Consider the following 18487-nt stretch of genomic DNA (forward strand, 5'->3'; position numbering starts at 1 on the left):
ATCCATTGAACGGCCAGCTTCCAAGTGGAAAATGCACATCAGGTCAGCACAAACTTTCATTTCTATAATGGGGACGAGTTGGGGCAAAGCTAACGACGTAAGATTAGCTGATGCTGATTAAATGAAGAGACGCTGGAATGATTACCAAGTGCATTCTGTATGCTCCTTATTATCTTAAAAATTTGACACCAAAAAGCGAATGCCAATTCACCAATGTTATTCAACATTGTCTTGATACTGCTGTTAGGCAAAAAGCATTAAACGCTTGAACGAAAAATTTAAGTAAATAAATATATACATATGAATATTTTCAGTTCCGGGGTTAAAAAATTGACTTAACTTCTTAACATAAAAACCAAGGTTAAACAACATCTTAAATGCAATTTTATGATAAAAGTGGTTTACAATTGTTGGTTATTTTATGTTTACTACCTTTGGCTACATTGCATTTAACTCAATAAAATGATTTACACTCAAATCCATTCCCCAAGTCTCCCAGACAGTTGACTAGCTGAAACAGCACCACTCAATGAACCACCCACTACCACCCATTTGGTGCGCCACCCAAAAAGCAGCGCTCAACTGCTTGCCACACATGGGATAGCACGTTTACGAATTTGCATTCAATTTGCGGTGCACTCCAAGGGGACTTTAAATGTTGGCTCAGCGATGAAGAGCTGAACAGATGAACATGACCCACCCCAAAAAAACGAGAACCACCCACGAAACAGCCCAACCACCCGCTCTGGCATTGGAATGACCCATGACCTTTGGCCGTTCCTATTTCCGAGTCGATTTCGTTGGCCTGAACTTGAAAATGTATTTTCAGGAACTTTTCCCCCCAGCCGGTCCATTTGTTCCGCGGAATGGATTTTGTTCTCGAATATTATTTATTTATACGCCCTGTGGAACATCTCTGCTGGATGTCACGGCGTCTGTCCCTGAATTGGATATATATTTATGGCCCGGCTAATTGCGCTCGACCTTTTGTTGTGGTCGGTATTTGTGCATTTCCCATTTGCACTGAGTGTTTAAATAAATTAAAAATGCATTTTTTATATGCAGATTAATTGAATCACTTTTGAGCTGGCTTATTTAATTCGGTTAATGCATTAAAATTGCATTGAGCCTGCTGATTGCACAAAGTAAACGTCGAGTACCATCAATTTGGCAAATTAATCGCAGCAAAATCCAATTGTTTTTCAAAGTATAAAAGTCGTCCACACGGCCAATAAAAATAAAAAGTTCCCTACATGTTCTCATGTACTCTTAAATAAAAAGAAATGTGTTTTTTTTTCGTTCATCCTGTCTATGTCATCAGACAAAAAACATCAATCATGTTGGCCCATTCACAGGCATCAGAATTCAGAGCCTCACATATGCAGTTGACATATTTTTTAACTTATTTGACAGATTCTGGAATTCTTGTGACAACTTATCCACTTTCATCTCATGTGTCGCATAATTTTGCATACATGTGGAAAGCAAAGAGTTGAACTCCAAAGTAATGACCATGATCTACAGAGCAGCTACATGTAATATTCGGGCTTTTGTATTTTTTATGTAGTTCATGTTTCTGCATTTCAGCAAACCGCTTAATCATCAAACATTCAGTCAATATCAATGCGTGGCAATAAAACCAAAAATAAAATTTGGAAAGGAGTACAACGGCGAATTAAAATCGAAGCATAATATTGGTTAAGTCAAATTCAACGAACAGAAAAAGCCAGAAAGCTACAATTAAATCAGAAAACTTTTGATGTTAATAAATTAAAATTCAGCAAGAGAAACTGTGACATAAACGAAGGCCTAATGGATGACAGTTGCCATAAATTTTGAATAATCCCCGGAATTCTTGGGAACTCTAGCTAAATAGCCTCGAAAATAGCCCAAAGTGTCTGAAGAAACAATTAATTTTCAATTAGGTTCGAGGGAAGCCTTTCGCAACAAGTGTTTGCTTTGCCCTTCTATCTCTTTTAAATATTTTAAAATGGAAAACGTCTGAGTCTCGAATTGCGTTGAGTATGACTAATTTACATCTAAAAATACAGGGGAAAACTGCCAAGAAAATTGGCACGCTTCTCGTTGCTCACAAAGAGCAGAAAACGAATACAAATGTTTACCCCGAAATTGAGGGAAACTACAGCAGAAAAATACAAGTGTGAACCAATTAGCCCACTAAGTTATGGGGAAAAGCCTTAAGGCTTATCTGAAACTGAATTTATAGTGGCTAGAATGTTTGTGGTTTGTAGTGCCAAAAAGGAAAGAATTGAAATGAATGTACATTCTGCACACTGTAAGTATTAATTATTTGGCGCATTAATGTTTTTTTTACGACTGAAATTATAAAACATTGTCTGAAAATAGAAAATGACGTAATGGAAAAGGAAATAGATTAAAGAATATATATATCATGCCACTTTTCAGTTACTCATCTAAATTCAAATAAAATTTATTCCTAGATTTATTCTTCTTGTATTTGTGTCATCAAAAGCATTAAGTCATATCACTTTGTTGTCAGTGTTTAAGTGGTTTTTTTGTTTTTTAATGATCGCCAAGAAATATTAAGAATATACATATACCTCAGATTAGAATCATTCGAGTGTCCTCGCCACGAGCTTTAATCTAAAATGTTAGAAATTATTCACGACCAGCCGGGTCAAGTAGTCTGCTCATTTTGCTAAGTAAAGCCCTGGGCTGTGAGTTTCTTTTTCGGGGTTGCGAATATACCCATGAATATACACCCCATAAATAAGATAAGTTTTGCGGCTGGCCTTTGGCTGATTTTATGATCATCCAGCTACCCAGCGACTGACATGCGAACTTCCGTTTTCTCGGGGCAGGAAATGCAAATAAACAAAGCCCAGTCAGAAAATCCAGAAAAGAACAGAACTGTTCCCTCGCTGATGTGGGGGAATTGATTTTTATGGGCCGTAAGTTTCGGATATTTATGCAACAGCCTTGCAAGAAACGCTCTGGATATGTTTGTGGCAAAACCTCACACTTCTGGACCATGAGAAGTTTTGCGGCATCTTTAATGGAACATTAGCATTGCAAACGGAGGCCAGAAAAAAGTACAGGAAAAAATAAAATTATAACTTAAGCAGCCAGTTGATTATGCCTGGTGGCCAAAGGCAGCCTAAGAGGGCGTGGCACGTTGCTCCATAGCTTTTTTTGCGATTTATTCCACTTCCTTTTGGATTCTGTTCTCCGTATTCCCTTTTTTATGCCGCCTTTTCGGGGTTTTTATTTTAATGCGCGAGCATTAACAGCTCAAGAGTTTTGGCTTTTATTATTACTCATTTGCACAGTCGTCGGTTGTCCTGTGAAATAAGTGGGGAAAAGCGAGGCGGCGGTAACGACATTATGCTTATTCCACTCACAATGAGCGATGGCACTTTGGCCAAGCGGAAATGCCTGGGGTGGAGAAACGTATGAAATTTCCTTTCTGAGATTAAATATCTTGGACATGTTGGGATTTATAGGGATTCTGGTAAAAGTTTCTTGGACTATACGATTATACGATTATAAATAAAGCCAAAAAAAGACGTATTTAATTTTCAATTTATTTTTTAAATACCTTTTAATTGTCTCTATACAAATAAAAGGGTATCTTTCAATATGAGAAAGGCCTATTTCTCTGGAATTTTTTTCCAACGTCTACCGCTCTTTTAAGCGAAAAAGTTCATGAAAACATAATAAGTTTTCCCTAAATGAAGTCGGTCGTTGCCTGAATATTCCTATGCTCCTTTTTTTCTGGGCACTTTTCAAGCAGATGCCTTCGATTGGCGTAACCGTTTTTGCCTATTTTTTGTCCGTTTCAAAAGTTTTAATTAGCCGCATTTTATGCAAACGAATTTAAATCCACAAAAGAGTGCTGAAAGTGGGCCCCTCGCGATAAGACGAGACAAAACTGAAAAGATCTGCGGGCGAGAACATGGAAAATGTGTTTTGGTGATGCAACTTCGAGTTGTGCGAGTGCGAGAAAATCAATTAGCCTTTGGCTGAGTGTCCTCCACTCTTTCCTAATCGACATGTGGAAGGTGGAAGGTGGGCGTGGCAGGTGAATGAAGGTAGAGGACGAGGAAGTGGCTCTCATATCTGCAGCGCACTGCGCTGTTTCCGTTGTTCTTCGCCGCTCGTTTCCGTTTCCTGCCTGCATTGCAGTTTCCCTTCCCCCGCCCCCATCCATTCCTGATGACTTTTGTCCTTGTTCTCCTTCGGGCAAATATTGAAACAACTGATTAGTTTGAGTGAGCTCAACTGCTCAGCATGTGTGTGTGGGTTATGCTGCCAGTACACTGCAAAAATATGCTGCAAAATCCTAAAATACATAACACTTTTTCAAAGGCATAGAAGAATGGTTTAAAATTGTTTAAAATTTTAACAATATAACTGAACTTTTTTTAGTAGTTCACATTATGTATTACACCCTTAAATATAATATTTTCCGCCCAGTTCCTTTTTTTTTTTGAATTTTTCTTTCAGTGGAGTGCCCCTGTGCACTGACAGGGTGTCAGCCTGTGGCAAATTCGCATTGAAAAGGATCAATTTGCTTATAATTATATAGCTATATATTGGGCCAAATTGAAATTGTGAAATATTCATTGGGCACTCTAATTGATGCAAGCGAGCTGGCAGTTGGTCCAAAAATCGATCCCTACAATATGCACGTATGTTTACCGAATTTAGCCTCGAAACAAGCGTGTGTGTGTTTGAGTTTCCTGCTGGATTGCCCAGAAGTATGCTCGGAAAATTGCATTTTCTGTTTCTTTGTAATTATATTTGCCATGGAAATGCTGTCTGTCTCGGTTACTCCGACTCCAGAGTACTTCCGCATCCAATCCCTGGAGTTCAGGTCGGTCCCAAAAACCCAAAAACCAGCCCTTTAGATAAACTTAAATGTCATTTGAGTTGCAGACTTTTCCTAATGGCATCACAATTTCCCAGCCACCCACACACATACGCACACGAAAAGTTGGCAAGAAAATTTGTGTTGTCTTATTTAACTGCAAAGTTGAGCGCAAATAAACCGATCGGCTTGGTGGGCGGTGGGCTGTTGCGTTGCTGTGTGGGTGAGTGGGCGTGGCAGAACAACGGCACAAATTGGACTTAATCAAATTGCCAAAATGTCGACAGCCAAAAGACCGAAAAAATAAGAAATATATAGCTCACTTCGCCTTTTGTTTTTCTGAAGGTCTGGAAGAGGAAAAGTTACACAAATGGAAAACTTAAATATCTTCGCTCGATTTCTTCTAGCCGAAAATAGGAATACATATTTTTTAATAAATTTGGGTCCATTGATTCAATGCACTTATGTACTAAGCTACTTTTTTGTGTGTATAGTATAATTCTGCTTTTCTCACTTCCATCAAGAAACTAAATTAATTACATGCTCGTTGATCAGTCGACCAAAGGGCCATCTTGGCTCGAAGTTGGCCACACAAATAAGGGGCTACAAGCTACTTGGCTGGGGAAAATCCTTTGGCAATACCATTTAACTGCAATTTATTGTTTCGAGAGGCTTTTGTGCCAAAGCAAGCTGACCTACAAATTATGCAGACTGCGAAAGTTGTGCAAGAACTTTGCCATTCAGCTAATTGAGTTGTGCTGCAGGTGGAACACTGCTAACAACAATGAAAGTCAATTAAGTGGCTTAGCCTGGGAAAACATCTTCATTATGCCCGGCTATTTGAATAAACGCTAAAAATTCATTTCGAGTGACCCAATTAACAAGAGGAGGCAGTAACAAAAACAGCAGCAGCAAGTGAAATCGCATTAAGCGTTTAATTACAGTGTCCTGGCAACAATGGTGTCCTTACCCACTGCCACTGCCACGCCACCTGTCCCTTTCTAATTGTGCGGCGCTGTCTCTTCCCAGCCTGGGTGCTACTTCCGCTGCTAACAAGCGTATCCTTTCCGGCCAGTCTTTCCGCTCTCAGTCTGCAAAAGATTTCAGCAATTTGCCTCTCGGTTCTTCCTCACGTTCTGTCTGGCCTTTCTAAAATCTGTATTTTTCTCTGCCTTTCTAGCCAGCCTCTAAAATTGTTGCTGATTGTTAGCAGTGCAGAAGTCTTTGTTGCCACTGTTGTTTGTATTCATCGGCGGATAGCCGTGCTTTTGTATATTGAGTGGCACTCCATTGTTGGCCTGCTGACCAGTACCAGCCATGTATGCACGCACTTCACCACTCAACTGGGTCAATCTTACGCATTCAGGTGACCCCTTTTTGAGTTTATAACGAAATAATTAACAAGTTGTTGATTAAACAGATGTTTGCTTAATGACGATTATAGTTCATTCTAAACGTTAAAGATCTAATAAAGTTTGTAGGTTAACAACTAACTCTTTGTTGTTGTGCGATTTCAAATAAGTATAATTACATTTCTGTCATATTAAGGATGATACGAAATACATGCTATGAATGCAGTCAAAGGTCTTTCCTTCATTTCGTTTCTTTTCTCCACAGAAAATCATATCGACTCACCCTACTCCACGTGGATATGTGAATGGAAAGGGGCGAAACGAAATGGGTATTTGCAGTGAAAGCTCGCATCGCGATGCTTCAGTCCGAGATGATCTGAATTGAAAGTCCGTAGTTGTTCCGGCAGTGATAACTGGAGGCAGCGCATTGCCCACAAATGGAGGGGGTGCCAAAGTCCCAACTGAGTATGAACTTTGTAGAGAATTGAACATTTGCGGACATGGTTTCGTCTCTGGGGGAGAGTAAGCGACAACTCCGGCACAACTCGGGCACAACTCCGCACCGAAATCTGCATTGGAAATGACCCCAAAGTGTCTGATTAGCCATTCGACATGTGGCTCGTGTCCGTCGCTTTGCACTTCGATAAACAAGCAAAGCGAGCCAAATTGATGCGCCTAATTGGCTTGGATCGAAACCATTGCCAGCGGCAATTGCATTTATGTATCGCCATATCGCGTTATATATGTATGGAGCTGTATCTCTATGGATTCGCACATATTTATATGCGTGGGCTGGCGCAAGCAAACACAACAACTTCATTAATGGGTGAAACAACAACGTCCCCGTTTTGCCGGCTGATTGACTGATTATGGTCAAGTGGTTGACTGCATAGTGTTTGTGGCCCCTCGCCTAAATATTTATTAATTATCGGGCACATTGCAAGTAAATTTATCATGCACACGCCGTCGTTAAATTGGGAATATTTTATGCTCGGTGTTAATTTTTATTTCGCGTTTTTCGCATCTCGCATCTCGCTTTTGGGATTTTTATTTTTATTAACGCTTTGCGATCGCATTTTGTTTGGCTTAATTGCGCGTGGCGTGCAATACGCGGCGTATGCGTTATGCGCCTCGTGCCCGCCGCAATGCATGGCACATACGCACTGGTGTACGCCTCGCAGTTCGCTTCGTTTTCGAGAAAATCAACATGCTAAAAGCTGAAATATTTCTGCCAACTGAACACAATTTGTTGTGCTTGCATATCGAATGTTGCATTGCATACTTTATTTTTGGTTTCAAGGAAAAGTTGCACGAAATTGGAGGCAGTATTCATGACGGTCAGCTGGAAATATTTACCAAGATTATCCGGTTGCCATGGGAACTTACCTGCAAAGGGATATAAAGAAAAAGGTTATTAATACTATTGTACAATACAATGATAAGTGGATAGTAGGTAATCACTTGAAAACCGAAAAAAAATTAAATGAAAAGAAAAAAGTTCATGTACTTAAAAGTAAATCATATACGGCTAGCGAAATTGTTTGCTGTTTCGAATCAGTCATCCCAAGTAACGTCCTGGCACAACAATTTTTTCTCTCACATCTCACATTTCTGCTAAAAAACTCAAATTAAGCGCATCATAAGAAGCCGTCTTCGCGCTAAAGATATATTTTTTTCTCAGTTTGCCAGTGGCAACTGCAACAAATGACTTTTTGTCAGCCGAACAATGCTCGAGAAAAATCTACGGCAGCAGCGGGAAAGTATCTCGCACTGGATTAGCGATGCGAAGCAGCTAAGCAAACCGGCAACAAGGGGTTAAAGGGGTATTCCCCAAGGGAAGGGTGGAAAGGGGGGAAAGGGGGTCGGAGTTAAATTGCAAAGCAGCTGCACAAAGCAAACGAAACTAGCAAAAATAAATGCACAACAAGCAGGGGGTTGGGACGGGGGTGGGAGTAAGTGAGTGTGTGCGAGGAAAACACATTTTTTGCTTGGCGCACATATTTCAATTTTTTCTTTTCCTCGCATTTGCGCGTTTCCTACTGCTGCAGAATTTTCCGCCAACTTATTCTACATGCATGGAACTTACTAGGGGAAATTACATTTTAAACGAAAATGCAGCTCCTTTTAGCAGTTGTCTTTCCCTATTTAATAACTAATTTGACAACAAAATCGACACAATATACAAAGGGTCAGATAAAATAAATATATTTATAATTTGCCTGGGGCCAAAATCGATTTTCCATTAAATTGTATAACAAATCATTGACCAAACTCTAATTGAAAAAGAACAAACAGGCCACAAATATGAATTCCATTTGCCATTATGCTGTTTTGAAGCGGGAGGAAATGAGGAACCTCGGATTGTTTGCAATTTGCATAAATAGCGGACAGCCCTTCGGGGCGATACTGAATTTTGGAGTTGGGTATGAGCATCGGCTTATGGCAATGTTGACGTGGAGGAGCAGCATCCTGTCCTGGCTGGAAAAGATTTATGAGCACGGCGCCGCCAATTTATGCCGGAAATTTTACGGCATATTTTTGGTATTTTCATTGAAATTGAAAACATATTAAACGAACATTAATTTCATATGTCATAAGTCGGGGGGCGAAGAGGAGGAAGTCACTCAAAGGCCGGAAATATGATAGATGGAGTTAGAACCCTCCTACGATTGCTGGCGGATATGTTTTTAATATTAATTGAGTTTCGTGGCAAAAATTGGCAATGCCTAATCACTAAAATGTCATTAAACTAGTGTGAATACTAACTCATTAATACATTAAAAATATTATTAAGCAAATAAAATTTGTGTTCTATGGATACAAAGAATATGACTTTAAAAAAATACTTTGCCGGCTAATTAAATTAAGTTAGGCTGCGTACGAAAGAAAAAACAAACCTATTATTAAAACAGACTCGCCCAGTATATACGTAATTAAACCAATTAGACTAATTCTACTTCGCAGAATTTTAAAATAATTAAATTGAGAACGTTATGTTTCCTGAATGACTAAGGTTCAGACTCTTCTGTCAGATAAGATTCAGGGTAATCCTGAGACCTAGCTATCTTATCTGCATAGTTTCACGCAACTACCTTATACCCTTTATCTGTTCCAGTTTGCTGGGCTAAGTTATTTGCGAACAGGTTCACCTTATCAGGAGCCTCGTCATCGACTGTGTCAACGCCATCTTGGCCATCATTTTGCATATTTATGGTGTTTTCATTACCGGCGCAATAGAATTTCTAATGAGGTACGGAGGCTGTTGTCTTAAGAAGCTGGCCTAATGTATTACACCATTAATTCTACACAGTCAAATCCATCAAGGGAACAGCCATAAATAAGCCAAGTTGATTAATTTTGTTGAACTTTAAAGCTGACTTTATGACTGAACGCTACCCACTAGATGGGCTTAATTAGAAATATAATTAACACCTCGTAGGCCAGAAACGCGTTTGTGGTGCTTACGCTTTTATCTGCCCCAATCAAAATCAAAGCAAAGTTCGTAAAAAAACGATATAGCAATCAGTTGGCGACAACATTGTCTCCGTGTTCTGGCTTTAGAAATTAAGCTTTTTTTTTGGGGTCTGTTTTCTTTCGGTCTGACCACATAATTTATTTGATTTCCTGAGCACGATCGTTTATGATAAGGGGTCTTAAGAAACGCCGGTTTTCGGTCCCTTGTTATAGTTCTGTTTGTTTAGTTCGCTTTTTCTCCCAGCAACATGATCTTGTATATTTCGCATTCCAGGCGCACAATAAACTTTAAAGTTTTTTATGAATTTGGGCTTTTTTTTGTGCATTTTTGCTTTTGAGACGTTGGCTTCAGCCTAATTGGCATTTTCAGCGCGTCTCCACCTCCGATTCTCTGGTGAACTGGCGCAACGCACCCAAAACATATTTTATATGGTTTCGCCTTATTGTTCTTGACAATTTTGCATGTCGAAGCCTAAATAAAAAACTTTTTCACCGCTTTCTTTGGCAAAAACCAAAAAAAAAGCAGAAAAAACGACGAGTGTCTGTGCCTGTGCAATCATAATGGTGCCATATCTCACCGATTTGAGTCGGGTAGATTCCGTAGTCGGTGCTGGGTGAAGCCATAACAACTGATTTTACGAGCATGTTAGCAATTTGAAAGTTTTTCGATTTGTTATGGGCAGAGCGACGCGTTTAATGCTCTTAAAGGTGTGCGAACGAGCAGATTATGATGTAATTCAAGCAAAGTCAAAACTTTTGGGTGTTGGCAATCCCGATGAGTGCGAATTTGGAAAACGAAGTATAATAAATTCATGGGGATAAAATCATCGGGGGATATTTTAACCGCTCTTATTATGCGTTTTTAAGGTAAGCTTTTTATAGCACGTATTTTAATATTGTAGTGATATAGAAATGCAAAATATGTATCGAATGGCAAGCTTCCATTTTTGTGAAATTGGTTGTTCTTCTCTATTTTCTGCATTATTCAATCATATACACAAATGTTAGATGGTGTGGATGAGGCCATACAAATAAACACCTTAACCAGTATTTTTATTTATGTTTCTCTAGAATTATTCTTTCCAGGGTAGCGCTCCCACATTGGTTAAAGTCAGCTTAAAAACAGTTCTGAAAATTCCTGAATCCATAAATTCCCCTGCCATTACAACACAACACCACAATTTTGTACTTTGCCCCGTTACCGTGAAAGACTTAAAAAAAAGGCAGTGAAACGTTCGCAGAATGACACTTCAGTTTAATGAACTGGCGACTCGCAACAGTCTGGCAGAAAAAACCAAAAAACAAAAAACAAAAACTGGAGCCAAGCTGAACTCGAATGTCAAAGTCAGCGAATCCCAACAAGCGAAGAACGCGGGTACCATTACCAGTGCCCAAACCGTGATAATTCCCGAGTCAACTCCACCTAACTGCGCATAATTAAGAGTAAAAACCGCAGAAAAGAAAACAATTTGCTGTCCGATGAAAGTTGTCAAGCGGTGGATCTGTGGCTTGGCCTGTTGGGATTTGGCCGCCAGTTTGCAAGCTGTGCGTTATCAGCTGTGCGTGTCCTTCGTTCCAGCACTGCAACTCCCACTTTTTCGGTGGGGATGAGGGGAGCAATCGGGAGCAGATTCAAAGCTAGGACTGGCCATGAAAAGCGCAGCTGGAAAGCCAACATCGACTTAATTAGGACCCGGCCTTTAGTGCAGCTTCAAAAGGAAAATGTTAACTGAAAAGAGGAAAAGAGGAAAAGTCCTGCTTCTGCTGTTGAGCTTAACCCTTTCAGTTCGATTGTACAATTTGAAAGTGTTCAAATTACTCCCTCCTCCAATTACTAAAGATAGGATTTACAATTTTAATGGAATATCCACAGGCTTATTAATAGCTTATATAAATAATAAAAGAAACTTCTATAGATTACTGTTTTAAAATTAAAATTATGATTTTTTATCAGACTATATTTTTTTAAAATTACATATTTTTGCTTGAAGATATTTGTTTTCATGTTATTCATAAAATAAAGGTACTTTAAAAAAGCTTCAAAAACGGCGAAATTTCGTTACCAAAACCTTGTGAAGGGTTAAACGAAGTCTAGCAACGGGGCGTATGCGCAATGGCACAAAGGCTGCCAAAGAGTAAAACTTTTCGTTTGGGCGAGCCTTATAATAGGCGCCCATTGAAGGGCGGTCGGGTCAAGGTCGACCCACCGAACAACCGCCCCTTGGCCGCCGGCAGACAGGAAGTAAAGCAACAGCACTTAGCCGGTAACCCCACAGCATCAAATGCCAAAGTATTCCTATCGATTAGATTGCCAACGATTTATAAGCTAAATAGGAGCATTTCGAGCTGAAAGCCAGAGGAGCTGCTTAGCTGCTCGATGCTGTACAATCATCGAAATTGAACGTATTGCCGCCGTCTGGGCGTCGATTCGCCAGCTAATGTCAACAATTTATAATGCATCGACATGACAGCCATCGGTTCTCAAGCGCGAGCCTCATCACCTCATTATTGAGCCAAGAAAAACTTTGACGAGCTGCACTGCGTTGAGCAGAGCCCACTCCCGGCATATTGACTTCTTAATGGTTGGCAGTTTGCTGGCAAATTAATTTTTATTACAAAATATATGGATTTTTCTTTGCTACAAAATACGTACAAGTTTTCGAATAATTTCCCATGTAATGGAGCGGCAATAAAAATTCCTAATAGAGATTCCGTCATCAAGTGTGATTAATGGAGAGGAAGCTCCGCAAATAAATAGTTTAGTATCATTTTTGATCATTGGGAACACTTCAATTCGAGCACTTGCTATGTATTTCATTTTTCAGAAAATAATCTCTAACATCTCGGATTAAAAGCATTATTTTTCTCTGATCGACAATGAATTAAAGAAAAATATAAGCACAACATATATGAAGCATTCATTATTCACCATCTAGTAGCATTTGTTAATAATGATTATTTAATTAAGGAATACTACTAACCCTATTGATGCAAATGAGAAATATTCTTCCAGAACTTTTCCCTAAAAACTAAACTAATTGCTAGAGCAATGGGAATAATTCTGGGAATTTGCATGACCCACCATTTTAAAGTCAAGTGGCCAGTCTAAAGAACGCAAATAAAAAACTATTCCAAGATCCCATTAGGCCACTAGAATTTCCTGTAGAGAACGCATCATAATATGTTTCCCATGTGCTCCAGTGACCGCTAATCTAATCTAGGCTTATCTATTTAAACAGCAGCACTGTGTGGTGGAATTCGCCTCAGTTCGCTAGTCAGAAAGTAAGTTTTTAAACGATCACTTGGGTGGCTAAACACCTGAGGGGAGAGGGCAGGAAAAATGGGTGGCTGAAGCTCATGCAATTAGCAGGAATTGCAAATTAATAATCATGTCTCGTGGGGATAACAAGGACAAAAGCTAACATACACTTAGTACAAGGAGAATCTATGGCCGTGCAGGTGGTTGGGCGGTTCCAGAAGGGGCGTGGGTGGGAAGTGGGTGGGTGGTGGCGGACCAAAAGCCATAACAATTTGCAAGCGTATGAAAAATGTATACCGAGCAAACTTTAAATTCATTACACACACGCAAAGTCAGCAGCAGTTGAGAGGAGGTGGGAGTACACACAAAAAATATATATTCCAGAATGGGTCCTCAGTTGGGGATTTTCTATAAAAGACACTTTTTCTTTGTTGATATATTTTATATATCTACAAGCATTTACAGTAGATACGTCTGATAAAAAAGTACCCTTAAGATCTAATCATCCTAATAATAAAACAAACAATTCGATCAGTAATTAAAAACACAATCTGAATCTAGATCAGGAGTTATCTTATAGGAGAATAGGAATTCGTATTATTTTTGCAGTGGAGATTGGGTGGTTGAAAGATGGGCCAGTGGAACTGGAAACTGGAGAAAGGTGACAACTTCTCCGCATGGTGTGGTATAGTATATGGAACATGGACACGGGCAGGCCAAGCAGTTTGTTTGCACTGCGGTCGCTTGGCAGGATGTGAAAAAACCACACGCACACGAGTGCACGAGCTTTTTCAGTGGCGTGTGTGTTAGCACTTTCAATAAGTTCACACACACCCACACACACACACAGATGGCTTCTAAAGAGGGGGTGGTGGGTGGCCCTGCCTCAACCTCTGTGCTGGTAATTTGAAAAAATTTTCGTGCCTCGCTTCTATTTAGGCTTTTATCTCTGTGGCACATTTACCAAAAGACCCCCTTCCGCTTTTATACAATTTGTATTTCTTCATTTCTATTTGCTAGCTTTATCCGCCTTTTCTTTATTATGTGAGAGTGTCTGTATTTCTTTTTGTGTAAGTGCACTGAACGAACACAAGGGTCTACCTTGATATTTACTAAAATGTGATATTAGTCAATAAAGTAACTGCTATCCAAAAGTCTTTACAAAATCAAAAAAATTATATTTAAGATGCTGCATCAGCTGTTCCAAATACAAATTCTATTAGATATTTTATAGTCTTCTCAAATTGTTATAAATTCTCAAACATACAAACATAAGTTACATGAGTATATTTCTCCTCACCTGCAAACCACAATGTCCTACATTGGGAAATTATTATTACTATTTTCTCCCTGTGTATTCGTGTTAACCTTGGGCAGGGCATTAAAACCGTGCCAAGTGTCGAAGGCGGGCCCCCGAGCTGGCCGAAAGCAGGGGAGCCGGACAACTGGACACTTATTGAAGGATCCGCCACCCCGAGGCCACTCCGACCCCTCCAACGCCCACGTTTGGCCACCTGAATCGTGGGCTGACTCATTTAAAATTCGGCAAGGTGCGTTCATGTGTGAGTGTGCTCGAAGTCCAAGCCACTGGCCCATTTTTTGTATCCTTCTTTATTTCAGTCTTGATGCTTCAGCTCGCGCTTCCTCCTCATCCTAAGCCATCTTCCCTCGCCTTCGGACAACCTACCCCGGTTCATACCTTTCCTACCTTGGCTTTTTCGTGTTTATCTCACTGAACTGTTGCATTTTTTATGCCATTTTATTTCATTTTTATTTTTATGCTCTGCCAAATGTTTGTGTTTTTTCTGTCTCGCATTGTCCGTTCCCTTGCCAAAAAAACATCCAATGTATATCATTTTCGTCTTAGTGAAAGGGAACATTGTGTTCTAAGGAACTTTGATACTTCCGAAGGGAGTTGTACTGGATACAACGTAGAAAATAATTTGAATACCTAAACACTAGGAATAGTTATTAGGCTCTCATATGCACAAAACTCAATTATCCCAAATTTGGTTTCGTTGTTTTACGCAACAAGTTTATATATGTTGGAAAATGAAAGCCAATAAGCTAACAAGAAATCAATACTAATTTGATTATTGTTCTGGCCAAAAGGCCGAAGGAAATCTTTGGTAATTGAACACTTTAGTTTATTGTCAGCATGATAATTTCGCACTCAATACTGCCAACCTATTTATGCAATCATATTCATTTCCAGGGTAATCCATGCTCGACTAATCCCAACTGACAACTCCTTAGATTCGCCTCTTGTGCTGACTAACGTATATTTTCTCGTATTTTCGGCTCTTTTTCTGCATTTCGGCATTTTATGATATCCCAGAGCGCATTCCGTCGTTTTCTGAGTGCAGGGCTTTGTTTTTTCTATTCTGCGGGATATTTTGTTCGTTCCCGCGTCACTTTTACGTTTTTGTGTATGGTGTTTTTTTGCTATTTTTCTTTTTTTTGAAGAAAGCAATGTATTTTATTCGGTTCTGGTAAGCTTCTAAAAATATGCGGCATGTCGAGCACCTGAGTGGCACTGAGCAACTGAGACGGGAGTACGGGTAGCTTTTTTATTTATGACCCTTGAAAAGCGATTCGTGCATTTGGCTTAAATCTCCCAGGAGCAGGCTGCTCCGTTGAAGGTCACCATTGGTCACCATCACGTACCCCATTTACTACTCCCCCCGAAAAATAAACCAAATCGATTTAACGATTATTATTTCTTGGCTTGTGGAAGTTGTCGGCTTAGTCACACTCACTCACTCATTCACTCACTCGATCCGACAGCTTATGAATATGAAATGCATTCGCACGGCTTGCAAAAATAAAAAAAAATGCAAAAAGACGAAGAAAAAAACTCGTGATTGACAAAAGTGTGGCAAGGACATTAGCAAGCGAGCAGCTCTGACGACATCGCTACATTAACATTAATTGATGACCAAGTCCATAATGACCACCATCTCGATTTTCCAGTGGAGTCCAATTCCCGTTGCCCAGCTCCCAGCTCCCAAATCCCTGATCCCATTGCCCTGTGACAGCTCATTAATAAGCGGATTCGGTGGGCTGAGCATGTCCTTCGGCCTTCACTTTCTGTTGACGAGCTAATCTACTGCATAAATCTACAGTTTTGTTAACAATTTCTACAAGAGCACAGATAGCAATAAAAAGCTTCGAGTGGAAACCAAATGCACGGCGAAAGATAATCAATAAATTTTGGAATCTATAGAGTAAGCTACTATCTTTGGCTTATCATTGTGACGCTTCATAGTGCCGGTGAAAGTATTTGTAGTATTTTTAACACGTATACACCATGTTAATATTTAATATATAAAATAATCAAAATTTAGGGATTATGTGAGTTAAATCATAATTCGATTCAAAAACTAATAAATGAATTTCTAGTTCGTCGGTTTTTTAAAGCGATCTTATTCTGACCAAACACGTGGTAAAGTGTTAACCAAGGGTTAATTCACAAATTATATTAGCTTTGAATGATTGATAACATTCGTTTGCACTGGTAGGCCTAAATGTAAATAAAACACGAACTGATATGAAAAACGAAATACACTAATAAGCTTTTCTCCGTGTAGCAATCAAGGGGTCTGAGGTCAGTCAAGGGTCGTGGGAGCGGCAACATCATTGGGGCAGGTCTCGGCACTTAATTAGAATTGCGACCGAATAGAATAGAAAAGTGGGAAAAGTGGGATAATTTATGCAGCCGAAAGGAAATGGGCAAGCTTAAAGATATATATGTATATATATATGTATATTCGCGTCAGGTTATGCAAATATGCGCCCGAAATATCCAGAAATCGAATCGAAAACCGTCCGAGTTAATTGTACCACTTCTTGTTTGATTTTCACTTAGCCAGGGCCAGTGCCATTTTCGGTTTCTGATTTTTTTTGGCCGGCGAGCCGCCACTTACCGTTCTTAGATGTTCGCCAGCAATTTGAAATGCAAATAGGCAGAACTCCCTGCTTTCCAAGCTCACTTCACCACCGATGCTGGCCCGATGCCCAAAATATATATATACGAGTATATATGCTTGTATATGGATTTCTTTCTGCTTCCGCAGGTGACAGACTGTCCGATTTCGCGAACACACGGTAAATATTGAAACTTGATATTTAGTTTTCGATCCAAAATCAACCCAATTAGCGCGATTTTGGCGGGGGTTACTTAACACACGGAGTCGGTTTCGGGGGAGTAAGAGAAATATAAATATCGGATGTAGGAAATCGTTGAAGGTGTCGAGCTAATGTCGAGTCAACCGGCACGACCGAAATTTCACCTGCGGCAAAAAACGAACCTGCCAAGAACCCAAGAAGCCGGGGATCACTTTTCAGCTAATTGTTAGTGGCACTTGTTGTTTTCGTTCGGAGTTTAAGTCAGTTGTTGACAGTTAGTTCTCGCCTTTGGCCAACTACTTCTAGAGGCCAAGAGATTCGAAATTCGAGTGCCGGCTTTTTGCGCAAACGCGTGTGCTCGCCACGAACGGAAAATTGCGACTGGCAATCGCGAAAGCGAACGCAAAGCTCCCGGCTTGCCAGAAACAGAAAAGCAGCAAAGTCGCCGCTGCCGCTGTTGTGATGCTGTTGTTGGCAAGAGAAAAAGAGGAAGAAAGAGAAGAAGAGAGAGCTATAGATAGGTACACTGGAAAAACAACTCCCATATGAAAAATGGTACCAGTGCGCAAGGTTGGTCTCTTAACTGGGCACACAAATCAGTTAATATTTATTACTCAAGTATTATGAATTAAATTCTGTTAATGAGTTTGTATTAAGTTAACAGAAGAGATTTAATTTAAGATGTTTTTCCATCAGCACAAATTTTAAAACTGCTAAATCTAAAAAAATAGTAAAAAACAAAAATATTTTAAAAATGCCTATCCAAGTAATTGATTAAAATAAATTGTATAATATATACACTTATCTATATAAACTAATATATTTTATCTATGAACTTTGTTTCGCGAAAGCCTTTATAAATTAAATGACAATACCAAATATTTGCTTTCATTTAAACTCCCCATCAATTTTTGATGTGCAAAGAGAGCTTTAACCCGTATTTTCAAAACTAAAACTGAAAGAGTACGAGTGTGCTCTTTTGCGAAATTGCCGGTTCGGCTCCACATGTCTCGCTCTATTGTGGAGAAGTGCTCCCCACTTCTAGCAACATGTTGCGGAGCGAAGTTTGGCGCGCTTTTTTTGTTTGAAGTGTGATCCACTAATTTGAGCTGTATTTCAAATGCCCGGTTGCTTTTAATTGGCGATGCCTGATTTATAATTCATACAGTTGAATTTATTTTAGTTTCGCTTTGAATTTGCTTTTTGTTTTGGCTGCCTCCCGCCATGCTTATTTATAAAGACATTTAAATTTATGGGCGCCAATTCGACTCGATTTTTTGCATGAGATCAGAGTGCTTGGCCCAGTTAATTTATGGGCGAAACGGGTGCGTCTTGTCTCGTTCTTTATAACTAAAACTAAATGTTTCGAATAGCAGAGCAATAAACTGAATTCTTTTTTGTTGCCCAACACCAAAAGTGTTG

At 39.6% G+C, this 18487-nt stretch overlaps 1 protein-coding gene across 2 annotated transcripts in view; it reads right to left on the reverse strand.

Moving 5' to 3' along the window:
• Positions 1 to 17451, reverse strand: part of LOC6534655 (trichohyalin) — a 42835-nt gene extending 25384 nt beyond the window's left edge. The window contains exon 1 of one of the 2 annotated variants that reach the window (XM_039374514.2): positions 16864 to 17451. The gene's annotated coding sequence lies outside the window, so the exon portion shown is untranslated. The remainder of the gene's footprint in view (positions 1 to 16863) is intronic. The other variant, XM_039374515.2, reaches the window with a different exon arrangement.
• Positions 17452 to 18487: the final 1036 nt, after the last annotated feature.

Source organism: Drosophila yakuba, chromosome 3L, assembly GCF_016746365.2.
Source record: "Drosophila yakuba strain Tai18E2 chromosome 3L, Prin_Dyak_Tai18E2_2.1, whole genome shotgun sequence".
Taxonomy (NCBI): Eukaryota; Metazoa; Arthropoda; class Insecta; order Diptera; family Drosophilidae; genus Drosophila; species Drosophila yakuba.